At 33.6% G+C, this 16,397-nt stretch overlaps 1 protein-coding gene across 7 annotated transcripts in view; it reads right to left on the bottom strand.

Annotated features, from left to right (window-relative positions):
• PDLIM5 (PDZ and LIM domain 5) overlaps positions 1-16,397 on the bottom strand; it is a 198,549-nt gene that overhangs the window by 167,012 nt on the left and 15,140 nt on the right. The gene's annotated exons all lie outside the window — the stretch shown is intronic.

The raw sequence follows: 16,397 nt of genomic DNA, 5'->3' as shown, positions 1-16,397 counted from the left end.
ATCAACTGTGATGAACTTGGTTCTTTTTAACAATGGAAGTGATTCAGGCCATTTCCAATAGACTTGAGAAGGAGAGAGCCATCTGCATCTAGAGAGAGGACTAAATCTGAAAGTGGATTACAACATAGTATTTTCACCTTTATTGTTTTCTTGCTTGTTTTTCTCTTTTGATCTGATTTTTCTTGTGCAGCATGATAATTGTGGAAATATGTTTAGAAGAACTGTATGTGTTTAACCCATATTAGATTACTTGCTGTCTAGGGGAAAGGGGAATTTGGAAGGCAGAAAAATTTAGAACACAAGATTTTACAAGGGTGAGTGTTCAAAACTATTTTTGCACGTAGTTTAAACAATAAGCTATTTAAAAAGAGACTTAAAAAAATGCAAAAAAGTGAAAAATAGTATGTTTTGATCTGCATTCAGACTCTGGATATGGGGAACATTTTAATCACAAGTCCTTTGGAATGGTTTTGGATCACTGTATTGCTGAAAATAGAAATCATTCATAGTTGATCATTATACAATATTGTCATTACCATGAACAATGTTCTCCTGGTACTGCTCACTTCATTTTTTTATCAGTTCACATAAGTCTTTCCAGATGTTTTTGAAATCAGCCTGCTCATCATTTCTTATATTTAACAATACTATAATGTGGTCGGCCATTTCTCAATTGATGGGCAGCCCCTCAATTTCCAATTCTTTGCCACCACAAAAAAGAGCTCCTATAAATATTTTTGTATAATTAAATCCTCTGCACCCCACATTTTTTAATCCTCTTTGGGATATAGATTTAGTAGTAGTATTGCTGGATCAAAGTATATGCATAGTTTGGATGACCTTTGGGCATAGTTCCAAATTGCTCTCTGGAGTGGATGATAAAGCCCTTCAGAGAGACTGTTGAGAGTGTCTTTATACTACTTCTGACCACCCTATGAGCACTTGCTTAAAGTGAATTCTCTATGAAAGTCTCTTAGGTAGTAAATGTACATTTGCCATTCAAGCTACCTGGATACTCCATCAGAGTTGCATTCTCTGCAGTAGTCTGAAAGCTGTGGCAGCTCAGCTCAACAGAGGAACTCAGTGCTTCATACCTTATCTTACCTGGAAATTTTCAGAATCTTCCTAGGACAATTCGAATGTAAATGGTTCAATTTTCTGGCATCATGCTGATGAACTGTCCAGTTTTCAAAAGCATACAACAGTGAATATGACATACCACATATGGAGAGGTACTCAAACATTCACTGGCAGAATTTGTTTTGAATCCAATACAACATATATATATATATAAATACAACATATATATATAAATACAACATATATATATGTATATATGTATGAGATAGGGATAGTGGGAAAGTTCTAATCACTTGTTTATTTGGGATTCTTTTGTCATAAAATTGCTGTATGGGGAGAGGTAGGGGTAAAATCTATAGGCTTCCAAGACTTAGTACAGTCCCTGGCACATAGTAGGTGTGAAGCCAGGAAGTGTTGAGTTCAAATCTTGTCTCTCACACATGCTAGTTGACTTTCCCTAGACAAATCAGAGCTTCTCGGTTCTCAAAGCTATTCCCTTAAATTACAGGAACAGTATCCCACTGCATCAATATAAGGAGTTCATTTCTTCATCATGAAATGACATGTCCAATCCCAATCTTTTTTATATATAAAGAAAACCCCCAATGAAAACTAAAATTGATTCAACTTCATAAAAAATTCTATTTATGTGAATATTAGTAATTATTACTTTAATAATAATGCCAGTTCACATTTATGTATTTCTTCAAAGGTTGCTTAAAGTTTTACAGATACTATTGCCTTTGAGCTTCCCAATAAGCTTATGAAGAAGGTACTATTATTATCTCCATTTTGCAGATGAAGAACTTGAGTCTAAGTGATGTATATATGGACACAATAGCCATTAAGTGTTGAGAATGGGATTCAAACCAGATCATCTGACTTGTCATCATTCTACTTTGTCCATTATGTTGTGCTCCCTGAGTGTCTAGTAATAAAACATGTCTATAAATTAAAAATTTATATATTTTAAAATATTTATTATATATTATATAAATTTATATATATTAGAAAATTTAGAATTAGAATGTGGGATTAAAATTAGAAAATTTAACTATTTAGTTATGTTAGATAAGTAGGTTTTCAGAAGATTTCTTTCTTATTGTAGATTTAAAAATATCTTATTCCTGTTCTCTACAAGGAGAGATGACAAAGTGATCATTCATTCCACTAATGCTGAGGGGAAAAAATAGACCAGTTACTATTTTGTCGTTGTAAAGGTTATGAACCTTGGCTGCAATTTTAGAACTTCCAGAGGCTTGCAGAAATAGCAATATGCTTCTGGAATAAGCAATATGCTTGAAACAACTCTACCACACACTGAACATGCATTCCAAAGAACCCATTTGATATTCAGTTGGGTTATAGTTCACAGGTCACAGGGAAAAGGAAAGTGCCCCAAGATTCAAACCTACATAAAAACAATAACATATCCTCATTGAATTCCCTTCACAAACATTTATTTATGAAGAGCCAATTTTGTGCAAGGGATAGGGAATATAAAGATGTCAAATGTCCTGCCAGGACTCTGAATAACATACAAAGCAGTGTATGCCAAAACATGCTAAGTCACAGGGCTTCTGAAACTTTTTTCTACTTATTGACCCCTTTTTGCCCAAGAAATTTTTACACAATCCTGGGTATATAAAATAAGTATACAAATTAAACATTTACTTAATAATAAATTATTTCATAATTCTCACAGTTACCCACAGTTTAAGAAACTTTGCTCTAGAACAATTGTAGGAATATTTTAGCTAGAAGGACACCTGGAAGACTTCTTGAAGGAGGAAACACCTGATCTGAACTTTGACAAAGAGGATTATTTTAACAGGTGGAGATGACAGGATGGCTTAACTGAAAGTAGAGGCAAGGCACAAGAAGTCTAGACTAAGGAGCTAAACTAAGTCCAGTTTGATAGGAATGCACAGTACACTTGGAAGGTAAGTAATGTGATAAAAGGCTGGAAAAGTAGCTGGGACAAAATCATGGAGAGTCTTGAATAGCAAGTGAAGGAATTTGGATTTTATCCTATCAAAAAAGCATAACAAATGCTAAAATAAGCATTTCAAGGAAGGTGACCATTTAATTACACAACTTTAAAAAAAAATTTAAAAAGACTTGTTAGAATAGGTAGTTTTCTGACTCTTTCAGGTAAAAATACATTACACCTAAAATTTCATGTTAGGAATAAGTTTGGAAGCATATATATATATATATATATGTGTGTGTGTGTGTGTGTGTGTGTGTATGTATGTATATCTGTATATATATGTGTGTGTGTGTGTATGTATATCTGTATATATATATATATGTGTGTGTGTATATATACATGTGTATATATATATGTATATATGTATATAGTTCCCCCCCAAAAAAGTTGCCACACCCCAAAATCAATCTATCAAAACTGTCAGTATTCATAATGACGGGTCAAGATGTTGGCATAAAATTTCACTTTGACTAGCAGTGCACACACACACATATTATATATGCACATATATGCATATATATGTACATAAACTTATTGTGCCACAGTGGTTTTGTCTTTCTTTGTGTCCCCTGACATGATGCCAGATAATTAGAAAGGCACTTAATAAGTGCTTATTGTCTGATTTATAAACAGAGAATGGCCCAATAGGAGAATCACTAAGGTCCAATCCATTAAAATAGGCAACACTTAATGAATGAGTAAAATACTTATTAAATATTGATTATACGTGAAGCACAGTGCTAAAAGCTGAAGAAAAACAAAAGCAAAGGCAGTTTGGGCCCTAAAAACCCTTCCATTCTCTGTAAGGGAGAGACAACACAAGTAGAAGTCTATGGTAATAGGCCAGAGAAAGGCACTTTGCCCACACAAGTTGCATGGAGTAAAAGTAAATTGACACATACTTTCCAGCTATCATCCTATGCATCCTCTACCCTTTGTAGCTAAATTCCTCAAAAATGCATCTATAACAGGTGCCTCCACTTTCTCTCCACTCACACTCTTCTGGCCTTACTGTTCCACCAAAACATCTCCCTCCAAAGTTCCTAATGATCTCTTAATTGCCAAATCCAATGGCCTTAACACAACCTTTTTTTTTCCTTGCTCTTTTTTCAATCTTTGACACAGCTGAGAACTCTCTCCTCCTCCACACCCTCTTGTGTCTAGGTTTTGAGCTTGTGCTGTCCTGGTTCTGCTCCTATCTATCTGACTGTTCCTTCTCTGCCTCCTTTGCTGGACTTCCTCTAGACCAAGTGTCCTCTCATCATGATGTCCATTCTATTCTGGGCCCTTTTCTCCCTCTATACTTTCACTTGGTTATTTCATCAGTTTCCAAGGTTTTCATTACCATCTCTAGGCAGGCAATTCTCAAATCTTCCACAAAATGTTCAGATGTTCAGCCCCTTTTTTTAGCCATATCCAACTCTTCATGACCTGATTTGGAATTAGTTTGCCATTTCCTTCTCCGGTTTATTTTATAGATGAGGAAACTGAGAAAAACAAGGTTAGGTGTTTGCCCTAGGTCACCAGCTAGTATGTGTCTGAGGCCATATTTGAACTCAGGAATATGGGGCTTTTCCTAATTCCAGACCCAGAACACTATCTTATGCACTATTCTACAAAACAAAAAGATAAATCTTTTGTCTTCCACAAAAAAGAGAGAGATAAATCAAGACCTATATATAAAGTCAACAAATGAATTTACCTTGTAAGAAAGTAACTTTTGTATTTGTAGATTTTTAAATAATGCACAAGTAATGAAGCACAGAAAAGCAAGGTACCTTTGAAATGTGTAATATCTGTTACAAAATTAAAAAAAAAAGGTAAACATTTTGCAATGGAAATTCATGTTTTTATATTGAACTTTCTCTTTTTACTTTGTAGATGGAAATTTTTTTATATTTAAGTTCAAAATGAATTTTAAAAATTAAAATAAAAAGCATAATCAAAAAAAATTTTTTAAAAACAATGCATAAGACTTGTTGTTAAGAAAGAAATTAAAAGTACAGACATCTGGAACTTAAAAAAATAAACAAACAATTAAAACCTATTTGTGATGTTACTTATTTCACAGTAACTGAAAGCAAGACATAACATTGAAGGAAACATTCCTTCTTAAACTGGTTCTTGATGAACAGATTAAATTTCTTCCACTAAAACATTCTTTTAAGATATGGCCTAGACTTGTGATTTTATTGTATTCCTGGTGAGGAAATGCTTCCTCCAATGCAGGCTGGCATATTCTCTGACCATTTTTAGTCAAACAGTTGTACATAAAACACTGAGAAGTTAAATAATTTTTCCAAGGTCACAATGCTACTACATATCAAAAGGAAGATCTTGAATCAAGGTTTTCTGGTACCACAGCCCCCTCCATGTTCACTATATCATGCCATCAGTCCAACTTTAGATGAAATATACAAGTGATTTATTCTAAGTCTCACAGAGTCCAACTTTTTCACTTTGTTTTCACTTCATTTTTGATTGATAATATATGTGAATTTAATGGTTAGGGGCATAAACATGCCATAAAACATAAACATGCATAAACATAGCAGTCTATGTATTTACATTTTTTGAGACAATCAGGTTAAGTGGCCTGCCCGAAATTACACAGGTATAAAGTGTCCAAGGTAGGATTTGAACTCCTCACTCCAGAGGTAATATTCTATTCACTGTACTACATGGCTGCCCCCATATTTACACAGTAAATGTATTTGGCAATTAGTGAAATAACCCATTCCCAGATACTGAATTAAGCATTACTTTAGGCTATAAACTTTATATACTAAAGAAGGATTCTGGAACCTAAATTAACTTTTTAAACATACATATGCATGTGTAAGTGTCTGTGTGTGTGTGTGTGTGTGTGTGTGCATGCAAACCATGTATATATATAGATAGCTGTCTCTAGCTCCCAGGAATTGTATGGTATGTAACCTAAGCTGATGAGACATTCCAGCTTAGCTAGGACAAGTCCCAGAAGCAGGGACAATTTGTCCTAGGGCTGACGTAGGTCTGCTTCACAGCTGCTTGGATAAGTTCATGTCTTAGTTCCCCTTCCTGTTCTCCATAACTACAGAACACCCACCTATTCCCTGAGACTGAAGAGCTGCCAAGTCTTCTAGAGCTGCTTGTGTTTCATCAACAAAAGAAAACAAACACCTTTGTGACAATTCCAAAACGGGTTATTTTTCAGAACTCCCATCTCTAGTGGGTCCTGTTCAGAGCATCAAACCATTTATTAACTAACAGCATTACCTTCCCTAAAAGGAACTGAATTGAACTGTCTGTTGGCCACGCTTGCTCAGACCTCTTATTCTACCTTACTCATGGAGAAATAAGTGTGCTTAAGGCAAATCCTCTTCTCTGCTCATGTGAAAAGCAAAACATTTCACACAGCCCAACAGATAAAGGAAAAAAGAAACCTAAATCACATGTTCTACCATGAATTCTTCTGAAATATACTATTAAATAAAATCTTATTTCCAAAGACGTATGCCAGATCTCCATTTTACAAATAAGTGCCTTTCTTTGTTAAATATGCATAAATTCTCATGCTCACAGAAGGGTATGCTGCTTTGAGAAGTCTACAGATAATTTTGTGTCAAAAAGGAATACAAATTAGGGATCATATAGATCCATATACCTCTTACAGAAGAAGACATGATTTGCAAATGACATACAATTCTTATAACTACTTCAATGTACAAACCATTTTTAAAATTTTAAGAATTTAACTTAGAAAATTTTTTTCTTGCCTTTTACATTTTGGAAGAGCTATGGGAACAACAGAATAAAGAAGAAATGAAAAGGAAAATATTTCTCAAAAAAAAAAAAAAAAAAAACCTCAGTTTTCTGCACCTTGCAGAAACCTGAACGTTAAGCTGGAAGGTCAAAAATAAACATGACTAAAACAAAAACAGCTGGCTGGCTGTTTGTCAATATAATTCTTCATCACTAACAAAAACAATTCATATGGCACCTGGGATCAGAAAAGACTGCCCTTGTCTGAAAACACTAGTGGGTTTTGGAATACAGAGCACAAATTACATGACTTGGTTATTAATAAAAATCAGCCAAAAAGTAAGGAATAGAGATGAAAATGTAAAACTGGAGGGCCTAACATGCTGGAAAGTAAAAAAGATACTGATCCATATAAAAGTATAGTCTGAAATATTCCAATAAAAAACATTTTCTTCAATATAAAATTTCAGGTAAAGTCAACAAAGCCTAGGGCAACTATAGTATGCTTAATCCTACTCTAGCAGTTACAAAAGCTTTTCAACAGTCTGGAAATTTACCTTCTGAGTTAACCGATAATGAAATATGCATAAAAAAATAACAGCTAATTTCAAACAATAAAGCAAACACAACAACTTGAAATCCTGAGGTGTCCATTCTAGGATTAGAAGAATCTGTAGAAACACCAGAGAGATCCACTCACCTTCAGTACTGAAAATGTTTTCCTGGGAGCCACAATAGGAACACACTTCCAAAAATACTCCCAAACAGCAGATTATAAAGTAGTGAAATGGAAAGAGTGCTGAATCAAGAATTACATTTCAATCTTAGCTCTGCAGTTCACCAGAAATATGACTGGGCAAGTCAACAATCTCAATTTCTGATAAAAATAATCAACTGTGCTAGAAATCCTCTAAGACAATGGTTCTTAACTTTTTTAATATGATGTACACATTTGACAGATTGGTAAATCTTATGCATCTCTTCTCTTTAAATGCATAAAATAAAATATATAAGAATGCAAAGGAAAGTAATTATACTGAAATACAGTTTTATAGGGGTGGGTGACTACATATTTAACAAACAAGTACACAGAACCCAGATTTAGAACTCCGGCTCTAAGGACCCATTCAGCTCTAGATGTATGTCCCCATAATTCATTAGCCTAAGAGAAGTCTAAATATCTTCAAATATTAGGCCCCATAATCACAGATCTCTAAAGCTATGTAGTACTAAGAGGCATTAGAGAGAAATCTAGGACCTTCAAGACTTGCCCTATGTGACAGTTTGAAGTGCTATAGCCTTTCTGGTTTAGGGATATCTTTGGCATCTGTTCCCTTCTCACCTAATCACACAGGGATTCCCACAGCTTCTAGTCTATTTGAGGCCCTCATCAATTCTTGATTACTTTTCATAATTGTTTTCCATCTCCTTCCCCATCTTTCTTTAATTCATCCTCTATAGAACTGCCAAGCTGATATTGCTGAAACACCATCTGACTATGTTGGTACCATACTCAGAAGTTTCTGTTGGCTTTTTGCTGTCTCAAAGATAAAGTAATCATGACATTCTATCTCTAGACTCTGTATTTGCACTAACTGTCTCCCATGCCTATGAGCTCTCCCTGCACACCTCAGACACTCAGCTTTTCAATTTCCTTCAAGATTCATTTCAAATTTTACCTTCTGCTGGAGTTCCTTCCTTGTCCTCCTTATTGCCTAGTGAACCATACACAAGGGTTTTCTTGGCAAAGACACTGGAATGGTCTGCCAACTCCTTCCTTTCCCATAGATTAAGGTAAACAGGAGTTGTGACTTGTTCAGAATGTTCACACAGTTAATAAGTATCTCAGGCTGAATTTGAATTTAGGTCTTCCCTATTCCAGGGCCAGCACTCTATCCAATGAGCCACCCAGCTATTTCCACCACTATGGATAGGAGATGAATTCTTAAATAAATAAGAAACAGAGACAATAAGGTATTACATGGAAAAATGGCTGAACTTAGAATCTTGAAAACACAGGTTCAAATTCTGCCTCCCATAGACGTATTTATTTATCTGTGTGACAATGGGCAAAATTTAAATGGCACAGGAGATACTTTTCTAGTCTCAGTTTCTTCCTCTATAAAATGAGAATAAGAATAGCACCAATTTCATATGATTGTTTTAAGGCTCAAACTAGATGACATGAGAAACACTTTATAAATATAAACACAATATGAATACTAGGTGCTTATTATTGCTATCATTATCATCAAGGCAATTGTAAAATAGATTGTTTTGACCACATAAAATTGAAAAGCTTCTGGGCAAATAAAGTTAACGTATCTAGGACAAGAAGGAAAACAGCCAAATATTTAGGGGAAAAAAAAATCTTTCTAAGAGTTTCATATCCAAAACCTGGAAGTCTCCCATGAGCTCAAGCAAAGTGAAATGTACTATGTACAAAGTAATAGCAATGTTGTGAGATGATCAGCTGTGAATAGTTTTGCTATTCTCAGCAATACAATGATCCAAGACTACTTTGAAGGACTTATGATGAGAAATGCTATCCATACCCAGAGAAGGAACTGATTGTATCTGAATACAGATTGAAGCATACGTTTTTAAAACTTTTTTTTTTCCTTAAGGGTTTGTTTTGTGGGGGAGGGAGATCTATGTTCTCTTTCACAACATGATTTTTATAGAAATGTTTTGCACTTCACATGTGTCTTCTCTATGGGGGTGGTGGTAGAAAGAGAGAATCTGGAACTCAAAGTTTTAAAAACAAATGGGAAAGAATTATTTCACATGTAACTGGAGAAAATTATATATATATATATATATATATATATATATATATATATATATATATTCTTTTGCTGAGGCAATTGGGGTTAAGTGACTTGCCCAAGGTCACACAGCTAGGAAGTGTTAAGTGTCTGAGGCCAGATCTGAACTCAGATCCTCTTGACTTCAGGGCGGGTGCTCCATCCACCCCGCTACCCAGATGTCCCAAATAAAAAATATTTAAACATAACAAAAATAGAGGTTGATATCCAAGATCTAAACATCTTGTGAGAAGAGCAATATTATAACCCCAATCCCTAAGGAAGGTTAGGCCAATTTTTCCTTATAAGGTATTGAGTCATTTCTAGAGAATCAGTTAGATCAGAGGATTAAGGGATCATATTATTGTCATTACTTCCTCATTACCTGGATACAAAGGAGCTATGAGAAGGGTTTGGGGAGGAGGAAGAGGGAGAGATTTCATCAGCTTGGCTGGTGAACCATGGTTCACTAAATTGAATCAATCTAAGGGGTCTTCACTTCCTATCATTGTTGAATATCATTCTTTAGTTATAGCTAAATAAATCCTCCTCGCTCCCTTAAAAAAAAACAAAAAAAAAAAAACTATGAGTGTTTCATTGTGTTTCAGTATGAAATCTAACCACTTCCCTGTGCCTAGCAAGTATAGACAAATGCAATTAAATGCTATTCCTCTTAAAGCCCTTGAATACATAGTAGCATAGGAATACACATTCACTATCCCAGTTACATAGAGAAACAAAAATTTAGAAAACATAACCGAGACCCCTATTCTTCTGATTTATATGAAAAATTACTAATGGAATAGTTATAGCTAAGTTTTTCTGCTTTTTCTATTCTATATTCTGAAACATATAAAAAGTAGAAGCAAATTTAGTATTCATTTATATTTCCATTTTAGAATTTATTTAAAAAATTAATAAGATATTGATTTTGTTTAATTACTCAACATATCAAGTGTTGGACATCTTATATTCTTTAAAACCTCTAATAGGAATATACTGTTCCTCAGTCTTTTTGATCAGATTCTAGGCAGAACTCCTCTCTACATAAGCCCTGCCCCTGGCCTCCTACCCTATCCATTTAGGAAAAGCTTTTTTTCTAGTTCCTAACTCTGATGGATTCTTGAGAATCAATTAATCCCAGGGTACCTAAACTGACATTCAGGAAGTGCTTCCCCTCTTCCCCCAATAGTATTTTATTTTCCCAAATACATGTAAAAATTGTCTACAACATTCGTTTTTGTAAGACTTTTGTGTTCCAAATTTTATTGTTCCATCCCTTCTTTCCCCCCTCCTCAAAACAGCAAGTAATCTCATATAGTTTAAATATGTGCAATCCTTTTTAACATATTGCCATATTTATCATGTTGTGCAAGAAAAATCAAACTAAAGGGGAAAAATAAAAATAAAATGAAAATACTATGCTTCTATCTACATTCATTCTCCATAGTTCTCTCTTTAGATGCAGATGACATTCATCATCCCAAGTATATTGGAATTATCTTGAATCATCACATTGTTGAGAAGAGTCAAGTCCATCATAGTTGATCATCACATAATCTTACTACTGCTAAGTACAATGTTGTTGTTCTGCTCAATTCACTCAGCATCATTTCATGTAAGTCTTTCCAGGATTTTCTGAAATCAGCCTGCTCATCATGTCTTATAAAAAATAATATTCCATTACATTTATATACCATAATTTACTCAGCCATTCCCCAACAGTTGGGCACTCACTCAATTTCCAATTCCTTACCACCACAAAAAGAGCTCCTACAAAGATTTTTGCATATGGGTCCTTTAATCTCCTTTATGATCTCTTTGGGAATAATAACCTAGTAATGAGATTGTTGGATCAAAGGGTAGGCACAGTCTTATACTATGCTTTGGGCACAGTCAGGAACCTATAAAAATACATTTTGCTAACTATATTTCAAAATAATTAGTTTCTTTTGTAAACACATGCACTGCACTTTCTGTATTTAAAAATATTGTTGAGGCTACTCCAGATTACCTGAGTTCATTATACCAAAAAAAAAAAAAAAAAAAAAAGAAAGAAAAAAAAAAAAGTTAAGAACCTGGTGATCTAGTTAACTGTCTAAATGAGAAAACTGGGACCCAGAAACAATTGAACTTGCCCACCAGTCATACAAGTTAGTAGCCAGGCCAAAAAGGAACAGAACTCAAGTTACCTGCAATACTTTTCTCTGAGTCTGCTATTAACATAATTATTGGCTTTCTGTCCACTTGAGAGCAGGTCCCCTGACTTATTATGCTGTTTATTATTCCATAAATTTTTTCTCTTTACTGATTCCTTTGGGATCCATTAGCTAAATGATTGAATTATTTAATCTTGGACATTCAAAGTAGAATTTCTAAAAGTATAAATTTCAACAAAGAGTTTGGCATACTGAAATTTCATCATGTCTATAATAAGGATATATATTTTCCTATAATCTGACATTGCTTTTATATTGTTATAAATTATAAAACACTATCTCCCTATATAACTTAACTACTACCAAAATTTAGTTGTAAAAGGAAATTAGCACTAAAATTAAATACTATTTTAAAAGTTCATTAATCAAAGGAATAAACTTATAAGATATAGATCTGAGTAATGAATAGTCTTTAAACACCCAAGAGATAGCCTTATAAAAGTTAATACTCTAAAATAACACAAAAATCATTATTAAGGTGTCTTATGTGTTAATAATTCAAATTTCTTTCAGTTTCTAAATTGATTTTTTAACATTAATTCTCTTTTGTTAAAAATTACACACACCTTAAAATGGAAATAAAGATATGGTTAATAAAAGTACCATTTCTTTCCATATCCCAAGTTTTTTATTTCTAGCCAGAGATGTCAAACAGTCCAATTCCAAAAAAGGAAGTCTCTCTGAGATAATATGGGCCACTTTTAATGCCTGAAGAATGCTTAAATACACAAACCAAAAAAATGCTGAGCAAGGTTACAGAGTGCATCTTCAATCATTCCCTGGACTTAAGGATATGCCTCCACTAATTTATAGTGAGTGACCTTAGAGTCTTTAGCCCAAGGTCTGGGAAATATTTCAAACAGTATCTTCTAATTCTGTTATATAGCTGTTCATAGTTAAAAGGTCACTGAATGTAGGCCAAAGGGGATATAATCAGAACATGTATAACTGCCAAGAATAATTCTATACAGAGCCAGTCACATCCCAATCCCCTGTTCACATTTGCTCAAATATGTGCATGTACACATAAAAAAGGCCATGTACAAAACCTGAATGAAGGAAAAAAGTGTAAATATAAGGCCTCATATGGAGAGAAAGAGGAGAGAAGGAGAAATTTCCTTCTGGTTTCCTACAATTAATCCTTCCCTTGCAATGCTACTGCTTCCAACTTAACTGTTTGTCCTAAGTAATTCACCATAAAAACAAAAGCAAAAAACCCTTTCATCAAAAGAATTTACCAGAGTATACACTTCTAAACTGGGGGAGAGGGGAAGGAAGAAAACAGGATTTGGGGGTCATATTATTATAGGTATTACTTGGCTTATAAGATAAAAAATAAGTTCAGAAGGGAAGTTAAGGATCATTGATTCAAGCTTATATATAAAGAAAATGTGACCCAGAAAAATTAAATAGGCTGCCTATGATTACATAGATGCTAAGTCAGCTAGTAGCAGAACAAGACTCACCCTCTCCCCTTTCAGGCCCTAGGGGTATTGTGGAAAGGGCAAATGGAATCAAATGTTCCTTCATGTTAACAAATAGACAACTTCCTCTATGGATTTATGACTCTTGACTCCCACTGAAAATCAACAGAAATAGGATGAAATATGTTCAACAGGCTTAATATATTGTAACCTCTATCTGTACAAAGCACTTGAGACAATGTGACACATAATTATATTACACATTCTGTTTTTAGTTTAAACAGACATGTTAAATGTCAGAGGGCAAAAGTAATTTGTCAATGTGATAAAAACAACTAAGACCAAAATATTCTAATAACATTTATCATTAAAAGGAAGATGGAAATAATTTTAAAGCAAAAAATAAGTAGAATAATAAGCCATGAAACAGTAAACAATCTTTTCAAGACAATGACAATTATATTGAATAGAAGAAAATAAAAGAATTACATTTCTATGGTTCTACCTATACTTCAAATAGAAGTAAAACAGCAAAATTTTGATTTGATATCCATTCATTTTTGTCTTATTACAACCAAAATACCTTGAGCCAACAAAGAAAATAAATCCTTGTTTTTCTATAAATTTATAGAAGCATGAAAGGAAATGGCATTAGATGATAAGTGAAAAAAATCTTTGAAAGTCCAGGTTTATAAGCTTTTTGTTTTCCTATTTGCAAAAGAAGGAGGAGGAGGAGAAAAGGAAAAAGAGAAGAAGGAGGAGAAGGAGGCAACAACTAAAATTAACATCACAATTTGTTCTGGGGTCAATTTAATCTAAAAAAAAATGTCCTAAAAATATATGTGTTTTTTGAGATACAACAAAGAAGCCCAATTTATACTCAAAAACTTAGTCAACTGCATTTACAAAAACAAGGATTACGGAAAGAGAAACAAACTCCAAAACTTATTTAAACAATTTGCTGCCATTTTTCAGAATCTGCAGAATCTAGACACTTAATTTTAAGGAATACATATATAAATTCTTAAATTTTTTCCTTAAGAAATGAAAAAAAAAAGTACTAAGCACCAAACAAATGCAGCATTATTGGAATTACTGACTTTATTAACATCAGGATTTTAACTATTCTTTCCTACCAAGATGTTTTCAAAGGCTTATTACCAATTTAGTTGGTAATAAGCTATTTTGCTTAAAGTTTTCTCTCATAGTATTCTTTAACATCCTCTAAACAAACAAACAAAACTCCACATATCTTAAGTTTCATAAATTTTAATCGTAGTTTGATAATATTTTCACTGGGTATTAACCCAGTAGATACTGAATCAGAGAAAACAGAAAACTAAAAACTTAAATAACGATGTATATTGACAGGAGCAACTTAGTAAAGTACAGGAAAGGTCTGATTAGCTTTACAGACAGTCAAATTTTACTTGATTTATTAAAATTTCCAACCAAAATAGAATCTAATGGTTATAACACAAACATATAAAGCTCATTTTCAAATGCCAAATGATGATTCCTCTCTTACCAGTCTGTCAGTAGGTCATCTGAATGAACATTCAAACCAGTTATAAAAGTAGTAATTTCCTGTAGGCCACTACCTTTTGCTGGGAAAAATCTTTCATATGCTATTTATAAAAACTTTTAATATTATTTGCCAAAGGGAATACACGTTCCAAATACTTTTCTTTAGGAATCTATTCATAGAACATTGCTTATGTGTGTATATCTATATATCTTCCAATATTTGATATATGACAAATTTGGAGTCTCAGTTTTGCTATTGTCAAATGAGAATAATTCTTACAACTTACAAGAAAAGCAAAATATAGCAAATGATGGAACACTGAAAAATTTCAATGCACACATAAAACAGTGATATAACTATTTAAATTTCCCACTTTATTATAAAGAAAACAAGCATTTCCTAACTTAAAACTTCTCCCAGGACATTCTGAGGCTCTTCTTTCCCTCCAAATTAAACTTCTAACAGTACAATTGTCAATATAACAAAATCAATATTTTTTTCAAATTACATAAAAATATAATACATTATCTAATTAATTAAAAAGCTCAAACTATTATTTACATGCAAACAATTTACTCAAAATGCTAAAAGTTAAGGCAACAGAAAGTCTGATTCAGTTTGCAACTTCTGCTCAAAACTTTCCCTTAATTTACTTAATACAATTAACAAGTAAGTACAAACACAGTTAGCTATATATAGATAGCTAATAGATTATGACATTCAACAACCAATAACTGTTTAAAAATTACCAGCTAGGAAATTCCAAGTAAAAGAAAGAAAAGAAAACTTATCAATTCATAAGTACCAAATTTGGTTTAAAATCCCAAGCATTACAAGTCATTGACAACATTCCTTTCTCAAATGCACAAGGGAAAAAACTGCCCTTGTGCTACATGCCCTCTGACCTTCTGCTGGCCTAATCCTCCTTTCTGGCTCCCAGCAATGCTACTTCTCAGTTTACTGTTTTACAAGGGCACAAAGAGAGGTCCTAGGATCAGAACCATAATTAGCAATGTTTGAAGCAAAGATGGGATTAGAGGACTACTCACCTGGGAATCAGCCATTGACTGGTGGGAGTAAGGTAAGAAGCCCCTCTTGCAGAATTTTAAGTTTCTAGACTGTTTAAGAATTGGTCTGGCAACTGTAACTGTATATATCTATATCTATATATACATATACATACATATATTGTATTTAACATATACTTCAACATATTTAACATGTATGGGACTGTCATCTAGGGAAGGGTGTAGAGGGAAGGAGAGGAAAAGTTGAAACAGAAGTTTTTGCAAGGGTCGATGCTGAAAAATTACCCATGCATATATCTTGTAAATAAAAAGCTATAATAAAATAAAAAAATTTAAAAAAAAAAAAAAGAATTGGTCTGGCTTGAGGGTTTGGGAGGAAGGGGTAGGGGAAGCAGAGCTGTGAAGAACACAGTGAGGTTTCTGGGCTATTGCAAGAATCAGGAGGCTGAAAAAAATCCCCACTCTCATGTAATCAGGTAACCAGTCAGAGGAAGAACTAGGGGTTCAGGTATGGGGCAAGGTGTACAAGCCCAAAAGATCTCTATATTCAACCCCTAGAGAAAATCCGGGGTTC

The sequence above is a fragment of the Sarcophilus harrisii genome, chromosome 6, assembly GCF_902635505.1.
Source record: "Sarcophilus harrisii chromosome 6, mSarHar1.11, whole genome shotgun sequence".
NCBI classification, from domain to species: domain Eukaryota; kingdom Metazoa; phylum Chordata; class Mammalia; order Dasyuromorphia; family Dasyuridae; genus Sarcophilus; species Sarcophilus harrisii.
This window is presented reverse-complemented; position numbering and strand designations above follow the sequence as displayed.